Genomic DNA, 13,396 nt, shown 5'->3' on the forward strand with positions numbered 1-13,396 from the left:
AGACAAAGAAAAAAAATTCAAAATACTGAATACAAAGATATGAACATATACGAATGTTAAAAGTTGTAAGCTCCCATTTGAATGTTAATTATTTATTTTTATTTGACTATACTGGCTGACTGAAGCTTCAATTTCAACCAGTGGCATGGATGTGGGGAAGGTGATGGGGGTTGGGGTGAGGGGAAGGGTGTAATGTAGCTTACAGTTTCTCTGATGATAATAACCATGACCTGCTCCTGACTTTGGAACAGAGTCCTGCCAATTCGATCTGCATGAGTGGCAGCATAGGGAGAGGTTATTCGTGTAATAAGCTATCACCCCCATAATCTTGTTGCTGCTCAAGCCAGCTTTGGGCCTCGAGGATTGGAACCTGTGCTCAAGTTCAACCGTGTTTAGTTGCAGTCTCAGTGCACCATCACCTCCAAACCATCCTCTTATATATGGTGAAACTCTCCATGGCCCAATCTTCTCCACTGCTGCTGGTTCTTTGATCTTTATCTGAGGCTGCTCTTGGAAACCATCACTTATTCCAGTGTGACCAGAAATGCGGTGGGGGGAGGGTTTGAGGGGGGGGTGGAGTGTTCTCCTTTATTGCTCCATTGGCAGTGTTCTCCTTTATTATGTCACCCCCTCTCTCAAACATTTACATGTGTTTCTATCTTCTAAAAATGCAACCCAGATAGTGTTTGAGACGAGAAATTTGTGCCCAACCAGCTGGCTTCAAAAATAATCATGTAAAATTCAAGCATGTCTGCATGCGTGCAAAATTCATGCAAAATTCAAGAGTAAACCATCAGTAAGTCCATCGAGTTTGATGAATGAGTGAGTCCTCGAAGGGGTCAGCTGATCAAGTGTGAAAGTATTCAGTTGTATAATTTGTTGAGCTGTTTTGGGTTGATTCGAGTAGCTGATTAAAGTTTGAAGACCCTGATTTTTTTGCAATTTGACAGAATGAGTGAGTTATCTTTCAAGAAATAGAATGATTTATGTGAATTTGAAATAGATGAGGTGTTTTTAAAATGCCCAAATCAATGATGAGGCAAAACTATGCTGGTGAAATTAATGTCCTTGATGAAAACCTGATTTTGGAAGACAACCAAATTAAGTATATGACAATGAAACTTAATCAAATTGAAAACGTGCAAAATTGTTGATGTGCAACCAGTTAAATCAGAAAATTATTCAAAAAACACAAATGCAGAATTGTATCTCTGACGGTAATAGATAATAAACAGCTTCAATTGGAGTGTTGTCTTTTTTTTGAACACATAGTCGAAGCTCATTGAAAAGCTAGAGCAAAATGGAATGGAATAAAATGGAAAGGAGGAAACACCAACAGCAGAGGTGAGAGTGAGATCAGAGAGGGGGTGAAGGACACATGGGGTGAATAAGGTGCACATGAGCTGAATGAAACACAGCAAGAGGAAGGGTGAAGTGGGATGAAACAGAAAATAAATAAACTAACTCATAAACGAAGAGAGGTGAGGGAGAGGCAGAAAGGAATCGCAATAACCTTGCAAAGGTGGGGTTCTTGGGAATGGGGTTGTTTGGGGTAGAAGATATCACGAGTATATAGATTGTGGGGGGGGGGGAGGATGACCTGGAGTAGTGGTGTAATAATTGCATACATAGTATGCTATATCCGATCAGTATGAAAATTGTTGAGGGTCATCTCGGGATAAATTGGTTCATCCACCCACCTCCCCCCCAAAAAAAGATGACGTCATCCATAACGTATTGTTTAAAAAAAAAGAAACCTTCAAAAGTCTTCTCTGAAATGGCTGAACAGATCGAGGGGAAAATTTACAGGTATGATTGTCTATCCATGAGGAACAAAAGGTTCAAACACATGACAACATAGGTCACATGGTTTGGCATCCATATTGGATTTATCCTAAAACCTATAAAAAAAATCTTCTTCTCCAAAACGGCTGGACAGATCGAGGGGAAAATTAACACAAATGTTCTCCAAGTGTGAGGAATACCAGGGTATTCATGAATAATTGATAGGTCACATGGTCTGGCAGCCATATTGGATTGAGCAAAAATCTTTCAAAAAATTCTTTCTCTTGAATCGCTGCATCGATTGACGTGAAACTTCAGAATTATGATCGTGTTGTGATGGGGAATATATGTTTTAAATTTCAACCTGATTGGACGCATGGTCTGGCAGCCAGAATTATTTATTTTTTTTATCTGGGTTCTTTTTTTTTTGGAATAAGGCTCACTTGGCTGCGCCGGATTGATTTGAGGGTAGAAGAGTAGCAGCTGAAATCTGAATCCTATCCAGGCTCCTAATGATGACTCCATTTTTGCTTTGTTTGGGTTCCTTCTGATGACTCCAATGCAGGATTGTACCTATTCAGCCTTCCATTTGATTTGAATTGAATTTATTTTAATCCCATTCTAAATTCAATTCAATAATAATAAACATCATGGGTCAGGATCAAGTGTCTGATCAAAGCAGGGTTGCATCAATGCGGGACGTCTTGGTACCCGGTCATCACTGCCAGCAGTTATCAAGTGGCAGTTCTAGTCCTGTCTGTTATTAATTACATAACATACCAGTGCACAAACGCCACGCAAAATACACTTCACAAAACTACACAAACACCACACAAAACAAGTCCTGGCGAGGGTCTGCAATCTCTGATTGTTCTTTTTCTTGTTACCCTCGCCAGAGGAGAGGGTATTGCATTTTGGTCCATTTGTTACTTACGAAATCTAAAGATTTCGTAAGTATATTGATGACTTCCGTCATCTGTTTGTGTGTTTGTGTGTTTGTTTGTGTTTGTTTGTTTGTAGGCACGATAACTCGAGAACGGAAGAAGCTACCAATGTTAAATTACACCACGTGATTCAGGAGCGTGATGGCGAGCACTGATTAGATTTTGGTCAAAATCGGTCAAAGGTCAAGGTCACAGTGAGGTCAAACATTCGATTTTTGATGGTTTGGTACAGAATCATCGTAGAAACTCCTGGTTTGCGTTGCTATCTTCTCTAGATACAGCTTTTATTAGAAAAGGTCAGAGGTCAAGTTGATGATTTCGTAAGTACCAGTCTATGACTGCTTGTTTATCTGTCTGTTTGTTACTTGGAAAATCAAAGATTTTTCAAGTATATTGGTCAGTCGATTTTGTTATTCTGTCTCTCTGTTTGTCAATCAATCTGTTTGTCTGTCAATTTGGGTTCCGGTTTGACTTCCGGTTCTGGGTTTGGAGCGACGAGAGGTCACCTTCGGGGCTCTCTGCTGATGTTCTCAAAGTTAAGTTTCCGGTCGTAATTTGTCCCGTTTTAACTGTTTAATTTTCTCACCGACATGTTACTGTGTTCCTAGTTCGGTTTTGTTTCAAAAATCGTGCTATTTTGTGAGTATTTTTGTCGACGTTCTTACCGGGAGTTTGAGGCCTCAGCCTTGGCCTAGGCTTGAGGCCTACCCGTTCCACTCGGTGTTCGATCGTTTTTTTTTTGTTGTTTGTTTTTTCTCCCCATTACCTTCAATTTTCATCCTCCCCACTTTCCTAACATCCCCCATTCTCCCAACTAATCTCTTTCTTATCTCAAAAAAAAAATAAAAAAATACCCAACAACAACAACAACACGCTGACCTTCTCCCGATTCTGCTTCTTCTTCCTCTTATCTTCCTCCTCTTCTTCCTCGATTTTTTTCTACACTTCCATGACCTTATCTGTTGAAAACTCTCTCAAACATTAATATTAACAACAAAAACGATCTTATAATGCTTCATCTTCCTCTCTCACACATGTGGTACTCTTTACTGTTTCACAATGCACAACTCTTCTGCTATTTTAACAGACTGCTCTCATTTCGACCTCTCCTTCATTCCTTGCCTAAAAAATCCAAGTGTTACAGCGCTTCTTCTCTCCATTCTCAGAATTCGCCTTCATTGCATCCATTAAGAATTGTGTTAAATCGCATCTCTGACCTAAAACTTTTAAAACCCCCAGTTTGCTATGAATGTTCACTTTCCATCAACCATTCTTTTTTTCCAACTTCAGTGCCAACTCACCCCTCACCCCTCACTCTCACTCTCAAAGCAACCATCCCACTCTTCTCCCTCCAAGCCTCCCTCTCACCTCTCTCAAAAATTCCCCCCTCACCTTTCTCCCACCTTTCATCCCCCTCAATCATCCTTCTCAAAGTTTTCCCCCCTCTCATCCACCAAGCTGCCTCCCTCCACTGCCCTCTCACCTCCATCTCTTCACTCCACCTCCTCAAATCCTCAACTTCCTGCTTCCTTGGCTCTTGTCCCCCCACTCCCCCAGCACCACAGAGCCTTTTCTCCACCTCATTCGGCCCCCTCCCCGAGCTATTCTGCAATCCCCCACACTCTTTCAACAACCCTCCTTACCTCCCCCCCTCATCCCTTGTTCTACCCTCCCCCTCCACCTCCTGCACCCAAAGCCTCCTCCCCTACCTCTTCATTAAAAGTGTGGACCTCAAATATCCGGGGCCTTCGCTCAAACCTTTCAGATCTTTCCATACAGGTTGCCACTGACAAACCTGACATTATTTGCCTAACAGAAACTTTTCTCTCCCAAGACGTGTCTGACTCCCAAGTATCTCTCTCCGGTTACTCCCTCTTACGGTATTACAGACCTGAGCCTCGTCCTGGTGGAGGTGTTGCTCTCTTCATCAAAGACTCTATTCCTCACTCTCCATGCACTGCCCTCACTCCCCCACACTCCCAGGAATACCTCTGGCTTCGGCTTCCCCTCCACTCTCACCTCATGTTTATATGTGTACTGCACCGTCCACCGAACAGTGATGACTCCATCTACACCTCACTATCCGAAAACATGGACCATCTTCTATCTTCTCATCCAAACTCTCTCTTCCTCTTATGTGGTGACTTCAATTGTCATCACGCCAGTTGGCTAGGTGTGGGTACCTCTCTCACCTGCCATGGCACCTCAGCAAAAGATTTCTTTGACTCAATCGGTCAACTTCCCGACCCGGATCTTAACCAATGGTACTCCATCTCTTCTGGATCTGATTTTGACAAATTTCCCTGACAATATCTGCTGCTCTTTCTCCGCTCCAATCGGTTCTTCTGACCACGTCCTTGTTAAAGTGGACATCTCTCTGGCTATTATCAGAGAACCACCTCACCACCGTCGAGTCTGGCATTTCACTCAAGCCGACTGGCAGGGTCTCCGAGCAGCCATCAAACTTACAGACTGGTCTCCTATCACTACTTTCTCAAACATCAACTCATCCTGGGAATTCTTTCAAAGAAACTTGCTCTCCCTCATGCACAGATTTATCCCCTCTCGTGTTCAGTTGTCCTACCCTTCCTCCCGCCCTTGGTTTACTGAAGCTTGTGGCGAGGCAGTTGTCCTGAAACAACTTGCCTTTGCTTCATGGAAAGCAAACCCAACTGAGGGCAATCTCAGTTCCTTCCACAAAGCTCGGAACAAGTGTGTATCTACCCTCAGGAGAGCCAGAAAACAACATCTTTCTCATCTCAAGTCTGAACTCTCAAACCTCTCTCCCTCCTCAAAATCCTGGTGGCGTTTAATCAAATCTGTTTCTGGTGTATGTTCCCCCTGCATCCCCTCCCTTACCTCAAATGGCCGCACTGCTGATACCACACGTGATAAAGCTGAATGTCTAAACTCGGTGTTTGCAGCTAAATCTTGTGTCCTAAACGCATCACTTTCTCAACCCACTTTACCCAGTCGCACCCAACTGTCCCTGGACTCTGTATCCTTTTATCCTGACAAGGTGGAGAGCTTGCTTTCAAACCTCGACTCAGATTCTGCAACTGGTCCAGACGGCATCAGCCCACGTGTCCTCAAAGCCTGCTCTTCTGCTCTTGCTCACCCTCTCTCTGTTCTATTCACCCTCTCATTTGCCCAAGGTCATCTGCCATCTGCTTGGAAATCTGCTAACATCACTGCCCTGCATAAAAAAGGTGCAAAAACAGATCCCTGTAACTACAGACCAATCAGCCTTCTCCCAATCATCAGCAAGGTTATGGAATCCATCATCGCTTCAGACATGAAATCCTTCCTCTTCTCCAATGGCTTCATTTCCGATCATCAATTTGGTTTCAGACCAGGTCACTCTACCCTAGATATGCTGCTTCTGCTCTCCCATCAATGGATGGAGGTCCTCAATGCCAGACAGGAAATCCGAGCCGTATCCCTGGACATATCACGTGCTTTTGACACAGTTTGGCACCCTGCACTACTCACCAAACTCTCTTCCCATGGTATCCAAGGCCATCTCCACTCATGGCTTGCAGACTTCCTCTCCTGTCGCAGTCAACGTGTGGCCCTAAATGGAGTTCTTTCATCCCCTCTTCCTGTCCAGGCTGGAGTTCCTCAAGGTAGCGTTCTGGGCCCTGTTCTTTTTCTGGTTTTCATCAATGATCTCTCGGACTCTCTGGAAAATCCTCTATTTCTCTTTGCCGACGACTCCACCCTCTGCTGTACCATCTGTCATCCCTCAGACCGGCAAGCAGCAGCTTCTTCGCTCACTGCAGATCTGGATAAAATCATAAACTGGTCCAACACGTGGAACATGTCTTTCAATCCAGACAAATCTCACACTCTCACTATGTCTCTTCGAAAGGACCGTTTAGAACCCCCCCCCCCATCCACTTTCTCAACAATCCTCTGGAATAAGTCTTTTCTTTCAAGCTTCTGGGTCTCACTATCTGCCATGACCTTTCCTGGGAACGTCACATTTCCAACCTCACCTCAAAAGCCAGTCGCCGACTGGGAATCCTCCGTCGTGCAAAGTCCTTCCTCGGCCCTCTTGAGCTCCTGACCACTTACAAAGCTTTTGTCCATACCCTGATGGAGTACTGCTCTCCCCTCTGGGCTGGTGCTCCTGCCTCCCACCTTTCTCGGCTTCACGCTGTCGAAACCAGGGCATTTAGGATCATCGGCATCTCCCGCAATGAAGCTGAGTCTTTGGGCCTCTCACTCAATCACTGCAGGTTGGTCGGTGGTCTTTCTGTCTTATACCGACTCCTCTCCAGCCTTGCCCCCCCTGCTCTCTCTCCGATTTGTCCTCACCACATTTCCAGAGGACGCTCAAGGTCCGCCAACAACCCCCTTCTGGTAAAACTACCAAAATCACGAATCACTGCTCATCTTCACTCTTTCATTCCTCTTTTTTCCTGCCTTTGGAATAAACTTCCTCACTCTATTCATTCCCATTCTTCCCTCCAGGCTTTCAAAACAGCTGTTCACTACCACCTCTTATCATCCCCCATCCAAATCCTCGATCTTTTCTACCCCCGATAATCCACCCAAGCCCACTTCTTTCAATTCCCCTTCTTTCCTTCCTGAAAGTCCCTGTAATGTCCATCTTCTCTTTGCCATGTTCCCCGTCCCATCCCCATCCCTCTCCCTTCCACAGTTCACCTTATGTGTCTGTTCCCCACTGTTTTGTCCCTCCCATTCCCGCCCCTCTTGTCTCATGCCCCCTTGCTGTGAGTTGTGTGTTAGCTCTCATACGAGCCTCGACAAGGTATACAAAAAAAAAATACCTACAGGTCACAATTTATAACCGATCTTCATGGAAATTTACCAAGTTGTTGAGGCAGTCTCAACTCTCAACTGAGAAGCCTATTGATTTTATGGTCAAAGGTCGTATTGAGGTCTATTTCTAAAATCGACTTTTTTCATCCAATTAACTTACTGGCACGCACCTACGGGCCTGCACTAGTCTATCTATAATTCCAGCAATCTCTGTGTGTGTGTGTGTCTGTCTGTTTGTCTGTCTGTCTGCGGCCGCCGTTTCTCGATGACCGCCAGTCCGATCTCATTTAAACTTTCCAGGAATATTGCCGGGGACCCGCGGATGTGCCTTTTCGAGGTTTGATATCGATCGGACGAGCGGTTCCCAAGTTACGGCCATTTTATTGCTTTTTCAGTGTTGAAAAGGTGTATATATGGCAGCTGAAGGTGTCGTTCCACCTTATCACCTTATCATGCCATTTTTTCTCAGAATAATGATAACAGCATATTAATAATAATAATAATAGCACAATAATTGGCAGTATACAATAATTGAATAAAAAGAATAACGTGATATAATGACCAATGTCTGTCAACCAATAACGACCTATATATTGTCTGTCAATCAGACAGGACACGGTGCTATGACGTCACAAATGACGTCACAATGCTTCCTCTTCGGATTGAAACTTGCCAGGCATATTGCTGGGGCCCCGCGGATGTGCCTTTTCGAGGTTTGATGTCAATCGGACGAGCGGTTCCCAAGTTACGGCCATTTATCTGTCGACCAATGACAAGACACGGTGCTATGACATCACGAATGACGTCACAATTAATGTTTATTTATTTTAGTTATTTAATTTTTTTGCACAATTGACGGTCCGATCTGATTGAAACTTGCCAGAAATATTGCTGGGGACCCGCGGATGTGCCTTTTCAAGGTTTGATATTAATCGGATAAGCAGGTCCCAAGTTACAGCCATTTATCTGTCGACCAATGACAAGACATGGTGCTATGACGTCACGAATGACGTCACAATTAATGTTTATTTGTTTATTTATTTTTATTATTATTTTTTGCACGCTTGACGGCCCGATCTGATTGAAACTTGCCAGGAATATTGCTGGGGACCTGCGGATGTGCCTTTTCGAGGTTTGATATTAATCGGACAAGCGGTTCCCAAGTTACGCCCATTTATCTGTCGACCAATATCTGCGAGAGAGGGGGATGGGAGAGAGGGGGGGATGAGAGTGGGGGCGAGAGAGGAGGGGGAGAGAGGAAGGGTGAGACTAGGGGAGAGAGAGAGGGGTTGGGAGTGGGGACGAGAGAGAGCGAGAGAGGGGGACGGGAGAGGGGTGTGAGAGGGGGTGGGAGTGGTGGCGAGAGAGAGAGGGGCGAGAGAGAAGGGTGAGAGAGAGGGGCGAGAGAGGAGGGGGAAAGAGGAGGGGCGAGACTCAGGGAGAGAGAGGGGGGGACAAAGAGGGGGAAGAGAGATGGGGAATAGAGGAGGGGTGAGACTAGAGGAGAGAGAGAGGGGGGAGAGAGAGGGGGGAAAGAGAGGGGGGAGAGAGAGGGGGAGAGAGAGGGGGCAAGAGAGGGGAGGGAGAGAGGGGGTGAGAAAGAGGGGGTGAGAGAGAGGGGGCATCACAATTCAAGAGAGGGGGGAGAGGAGGGGGCGAGAGAGGGGGTGAGAGTGGGGGCGAGAGAGAGGGGTGAGAGAGGAGGGGCGAGAGAGGAGGGGCGAGACTAGGGGCGAGACTAGGGGCGAGAGAGAGGGGGCGTCACAATTCTTCATTTGATATGACGTCACAATTGACGCTGGGGACCTGAGTATGTTTACCAGGTGTTTCCCAAGTTATGGCCATTTATGATACGGTTGGTCCGATCTAATTGAAATAATGCCCCAATCCAGTCGTTGTTTATGCTCCTACGGGCCCGTACTCGTCTATCTATAATTCCAGCAATGTATGTGTGTGTGTGTGTGTGTGTGTGTGTGTGTGTGTGTGTGTGTGTGTGTGTGTGTGTGTGTGTGTGTGTGTGTGTGTGTGTGTGTGTGTGTGTGTATGTGTGTGTGTGAGAGACCGCTGTTTCTCGACAACCGCTGGTCCGATCTAATTTAAACTTGCCAGGTATATTGCTGGGGACCTGGAGATGTGCCTTTTCACGGTTTGATATTAATCGGACAAGTGCTTCCCGAGTTATGGCCATTTATTTACCAAACCAATGACAAGACACGTTGTTGCGTGGGCGTGGCCAATGGGGAAGGGAAGCTCAGCCGTGTTCCCCATTACAGGTTACAACGTACGGACCTCCGGAGAGTGATGACTTCGTGTATTCTAATAATTTCTCGATTTGTTATGCGCATTTATAGATAAACACAATGCCGCAAGTTATGATCGTTTTCATATGAGACGGTGCATAAATTTCGGTAACATCAGAGTGCTGGTATGGTCCGAACCAGGAAGTATTTTTTTTCTCTCTTATCTTCTCTTTTTGTTTTTCCTTGCGATGACATTGCGAAAAGGCAAAATACGTTGGTGCTAATTGAATAATTGGATATTAAAACTAAATTGCGAATAATCGTAACTGCAAATAATATGCCAACTTCCGGGCCACGCAAATGCGGGCACGCGAGAGCGAAGAAACGGCCTGTGTGGTTGTTGTTTGTTGCTCGCGGTTTGAATATTTATTCATAATTTTTTTTTTTTACGGGCACGTACTAGTTAATTAAAACACAAGATGAGCAAAAAAAAAAAACCCACAAATCAAGGTGAAAACACGAGGTAAAATAGTGATCGACACACGAGAGATGATTTCACGAGGACTTCCACCGACGAACTGAATGAACAAAGCGCGAAGATGCGGCTCGAACAGGTGTGGGAGACGCGTGAACAAACATGGACGCTTCGTTGTGTTCGGTTTTTTAAAATGTATTCCGTTTTTATGGCAAAATTCATTTTTCATTGATAAGAGACTGCAGCAGCCGCACGAATAACGCAAGCCCACCATACGCCCTCCGTATGGTCGACGTGGAACACTACTACGTCACAACTGCGGCATGTCGAATTGCTACGGCCAATGTAGAAATGAAGAAAGTTATAACTCCGCCTTATAATTCCACGGCGACCCCTAAGACCTGTAAAAGATAGCCAAACGGGGTCGGGCCACCCTGAGGCCACCTCAGAAACTCTGCGGCCGTCGCATGTTTCTGTCAATTCAGGGGGGGGGGGGGTACGGCCACCGTATCCTAGCCATAGAGCAAATGTGACTTCGGCCTAAGTGCGAGAATAAAGGATAGGATTTTCTTTTCTTTTATCTTTCCCCTTGTCCGTTTCTATATCTGTGTGGAGGCGTCTCAAAATTAGCTCGAGTTTACCTCACGTTACATTACCTCATGCTTTGATATATTTTTATTATTACGCTTTGATGTATTTCCATTATTTGATTAGTGTTCATTAAACTCTTATTTATTATGTTTGCTTGTGTGTCTATTCCATGTGGGTTCAAGTATAAACCTATGTGCTTCCATCCTGGTGAACGCCTCTGGTATGTGCTTCGCCACCTCCCCTCCCCCTCATGCTATAATTTTTAAGTATTACGTGTTCACCTCCAAGGTTCACCTTCACTGTTCGGCTATCCATTCAGGTCAGTCTTAACTGGGTGGACATAACAGTATGTCAGGGAGTGGGAAAGAGGAGGTGGGGTGCATGGAGAAGGGAAGGCAGGAGGGTGTGGAATGGGATGTGGGGTGAGCATGTAGGGAGCTGGATGCTGGGGAAGCAGAGAGGGGGCGAGACGCTGGGGAAGCAGAAAGGGGGCGAGATGCTTGGGAAGCAGAAAGGAAGTGGGACGCTGGCATAGGAGAGAGGGGTGGGATGCAGGGGTAGTAGAGTGGGGTCATAATGTAGAAAAAGCAGCAGGAGGATGGGGGGCAGTGGAAACAAAGAGGAGGTGGGGCAAGAAGGAAGCCAGGTGTCTGTGGGGTGTGAAGGAAGCAAAAGGGTGGTAGGGCATGGTGGAAGCAAAGACTGGGAGCAGTATGGGCAGAAGGGACAAGTATCTGGGGATGCCGAGTTAGTTGGGGCAGGCAATAGGTGTAGGGGAAACCTTGCCTTCTCTTCCTGGAAGGCAACTCCAACTGAAGGCAATCTCAGTGCATTCCAAAAATCCAGCAAGAAGTTTGTGTCCACTCTCAGGAGAGCCAGAAAACAACATCTATCCAACCGCAGATTGAACTTTCAAATTGGTCTCCTTCCTATAAAACCTGGTCATGTCTTGTTAATTCACAACAGCTAACTCCACTCCTGAGAAGGGTGAATAGTGTAGTAGATAGTAGAAAAATCGTGAAAATTATGATACAAGCATCAAATTTGGAATTTCTGTTCTGCAGGACTTTCTGATCAAATCTGCCCGATTGGCCATTTGAAAATCCAAATTTTGAAAAATTTTGAAAAAAAAAAACCTTCAAAAAAATTTGAAGTCAGCTGGCTGAAATTGTTGAAGCGCAAGTGAACATCCCAGACAGAGAACCAAGGGGAGATGCAGTCATCATTGATGGCTCAGCACTTATCAATGCTCTACCTCCACGCACTTCAAAGATATTTGATGACTATGCTAAAGAAGACATCATCCCAAAAGTGGAATCCTATGGTGCCAGGTACGAGAGGGTGGACGTCGTGTTTGATGTGCACAAGAAGTCAAGTCTGAAGTCTGAGGCAAGGTCGAAAAGGGGGCAAGGAATCAGAAAAAGAGTGAAAGGAACCAGTAAGACCCCAAGTAACTGGAGAAGCTTTCTTCGAGATGACGGCAACAAGATTGAGCTGTTTCACTTCCTTGCGGAAAAGATGTGTGAAGCACAGACGACAAGCACAGTCATTGTCACAAAAGGAGAAGATGCCATTAGCAACACAAGGAAGTCACTGGATGCTGTGTCTCCATGTTGTCATGAAGAAGCTGACACTCGAATATTTGCACACGCCAGGGATGCAACGACGAGAACATGTGGATTGCCTTTGGCCAAGGAGCCAAGGCACGATGGATTTCAGTACATGAGGTAGTTTCTGCAATAGGGCCTGAGAAAGCTAGAGGGATCCCACACTTCCATGCGTTCACTGGATGTGACGTCGTGTCTGCCTTCCGCGGTAAAGGGAAGAAAACTGCATGGCAGACTTGGAACGTCTTTGATGATGTTTCTGAAACATTCACCAATCTCAGCCAGCATCCAACATTGATTCGTGATCTTGACTTTTTTGAAGTTTTTTTTTTTTCAAATTTGGATTTTCAAATGGCCAATCAGGCAGATTTGATTGGAATCCCCTGGAGAACAAATGTGCCAAATTTGATGCTTGCATCATCATTTGCACGATTCCTCTCAAAAATTGCTGTTATCTGCTCCACTACAATGCGAACTTGATGCCAGGGTGCTTTACATCACAAAAAGATAAGGTACTGCCCAATCCCCGAAATAAACCAAAAACCTGCACAACAAGATTTTCCACCACATGTAACCAGGAAGAATCGATTCGATTTTGGTAGAGATCCGAATCCAGATCCGGCCCAATAATTTGTTTGTGATTGTTCACCATTGAGTGATGGGGCTAAAATTATGTGTAGCATGATATCTCAAAAAATTATGCATGGATTCGGACGACCGAAACTTGGTGAATGAGTTGGTTAGGTGACAAGAACAAGTTGATTAAATTGTAGCTCAGGTCTGAATGCAGTGGGATACAAAACATCAGGCTTATTGCGGGAGTGAAGACGGTGGATAGAAGGAGAATGGATGAACTGATTAAGGAGATTGGTGTGGAGATGAGTTTGATGGGGAGATTGGTGAAATGCTGGATGAGATGAGCTGGACACTTGGTGTGGAGGGGGGAAGAGAGAATAGCAAAGAGAG

General features: G+C 45.2%; 1 protein-coding gene across 1 annotated transcript in view; it reads right to left on the bottom strand.

Annotated features, from left to right (window-relative positions):
* The window catches only part of KCNJ3 (potassium inwardly rectifying channel subfamily J member 3), a 116,994-nt gene that overhangs the window by 49,222 nt on the left and 54,376 nt on the right, over window positions 1-13,396 (bottom strand). The window lies entirely within an intron of this gene.

The sequence above is a fragment of the Eptatretus burgeri genome, chromosome 3 (genome assembly GCF_056783735.1).
Source record: "Eptatretus burgeri isolate ZD-2024b chromosome 3, Ebu_testis_v1, whole genome shotgun sequence".
Taxonomy (NCBI): domain Eukaryota; kingdom Metazoa; phylum Chordata; class Myxini; order Myxiniformes; family Myxinidae; genus Eptatretus; species Eptatretus burgeri.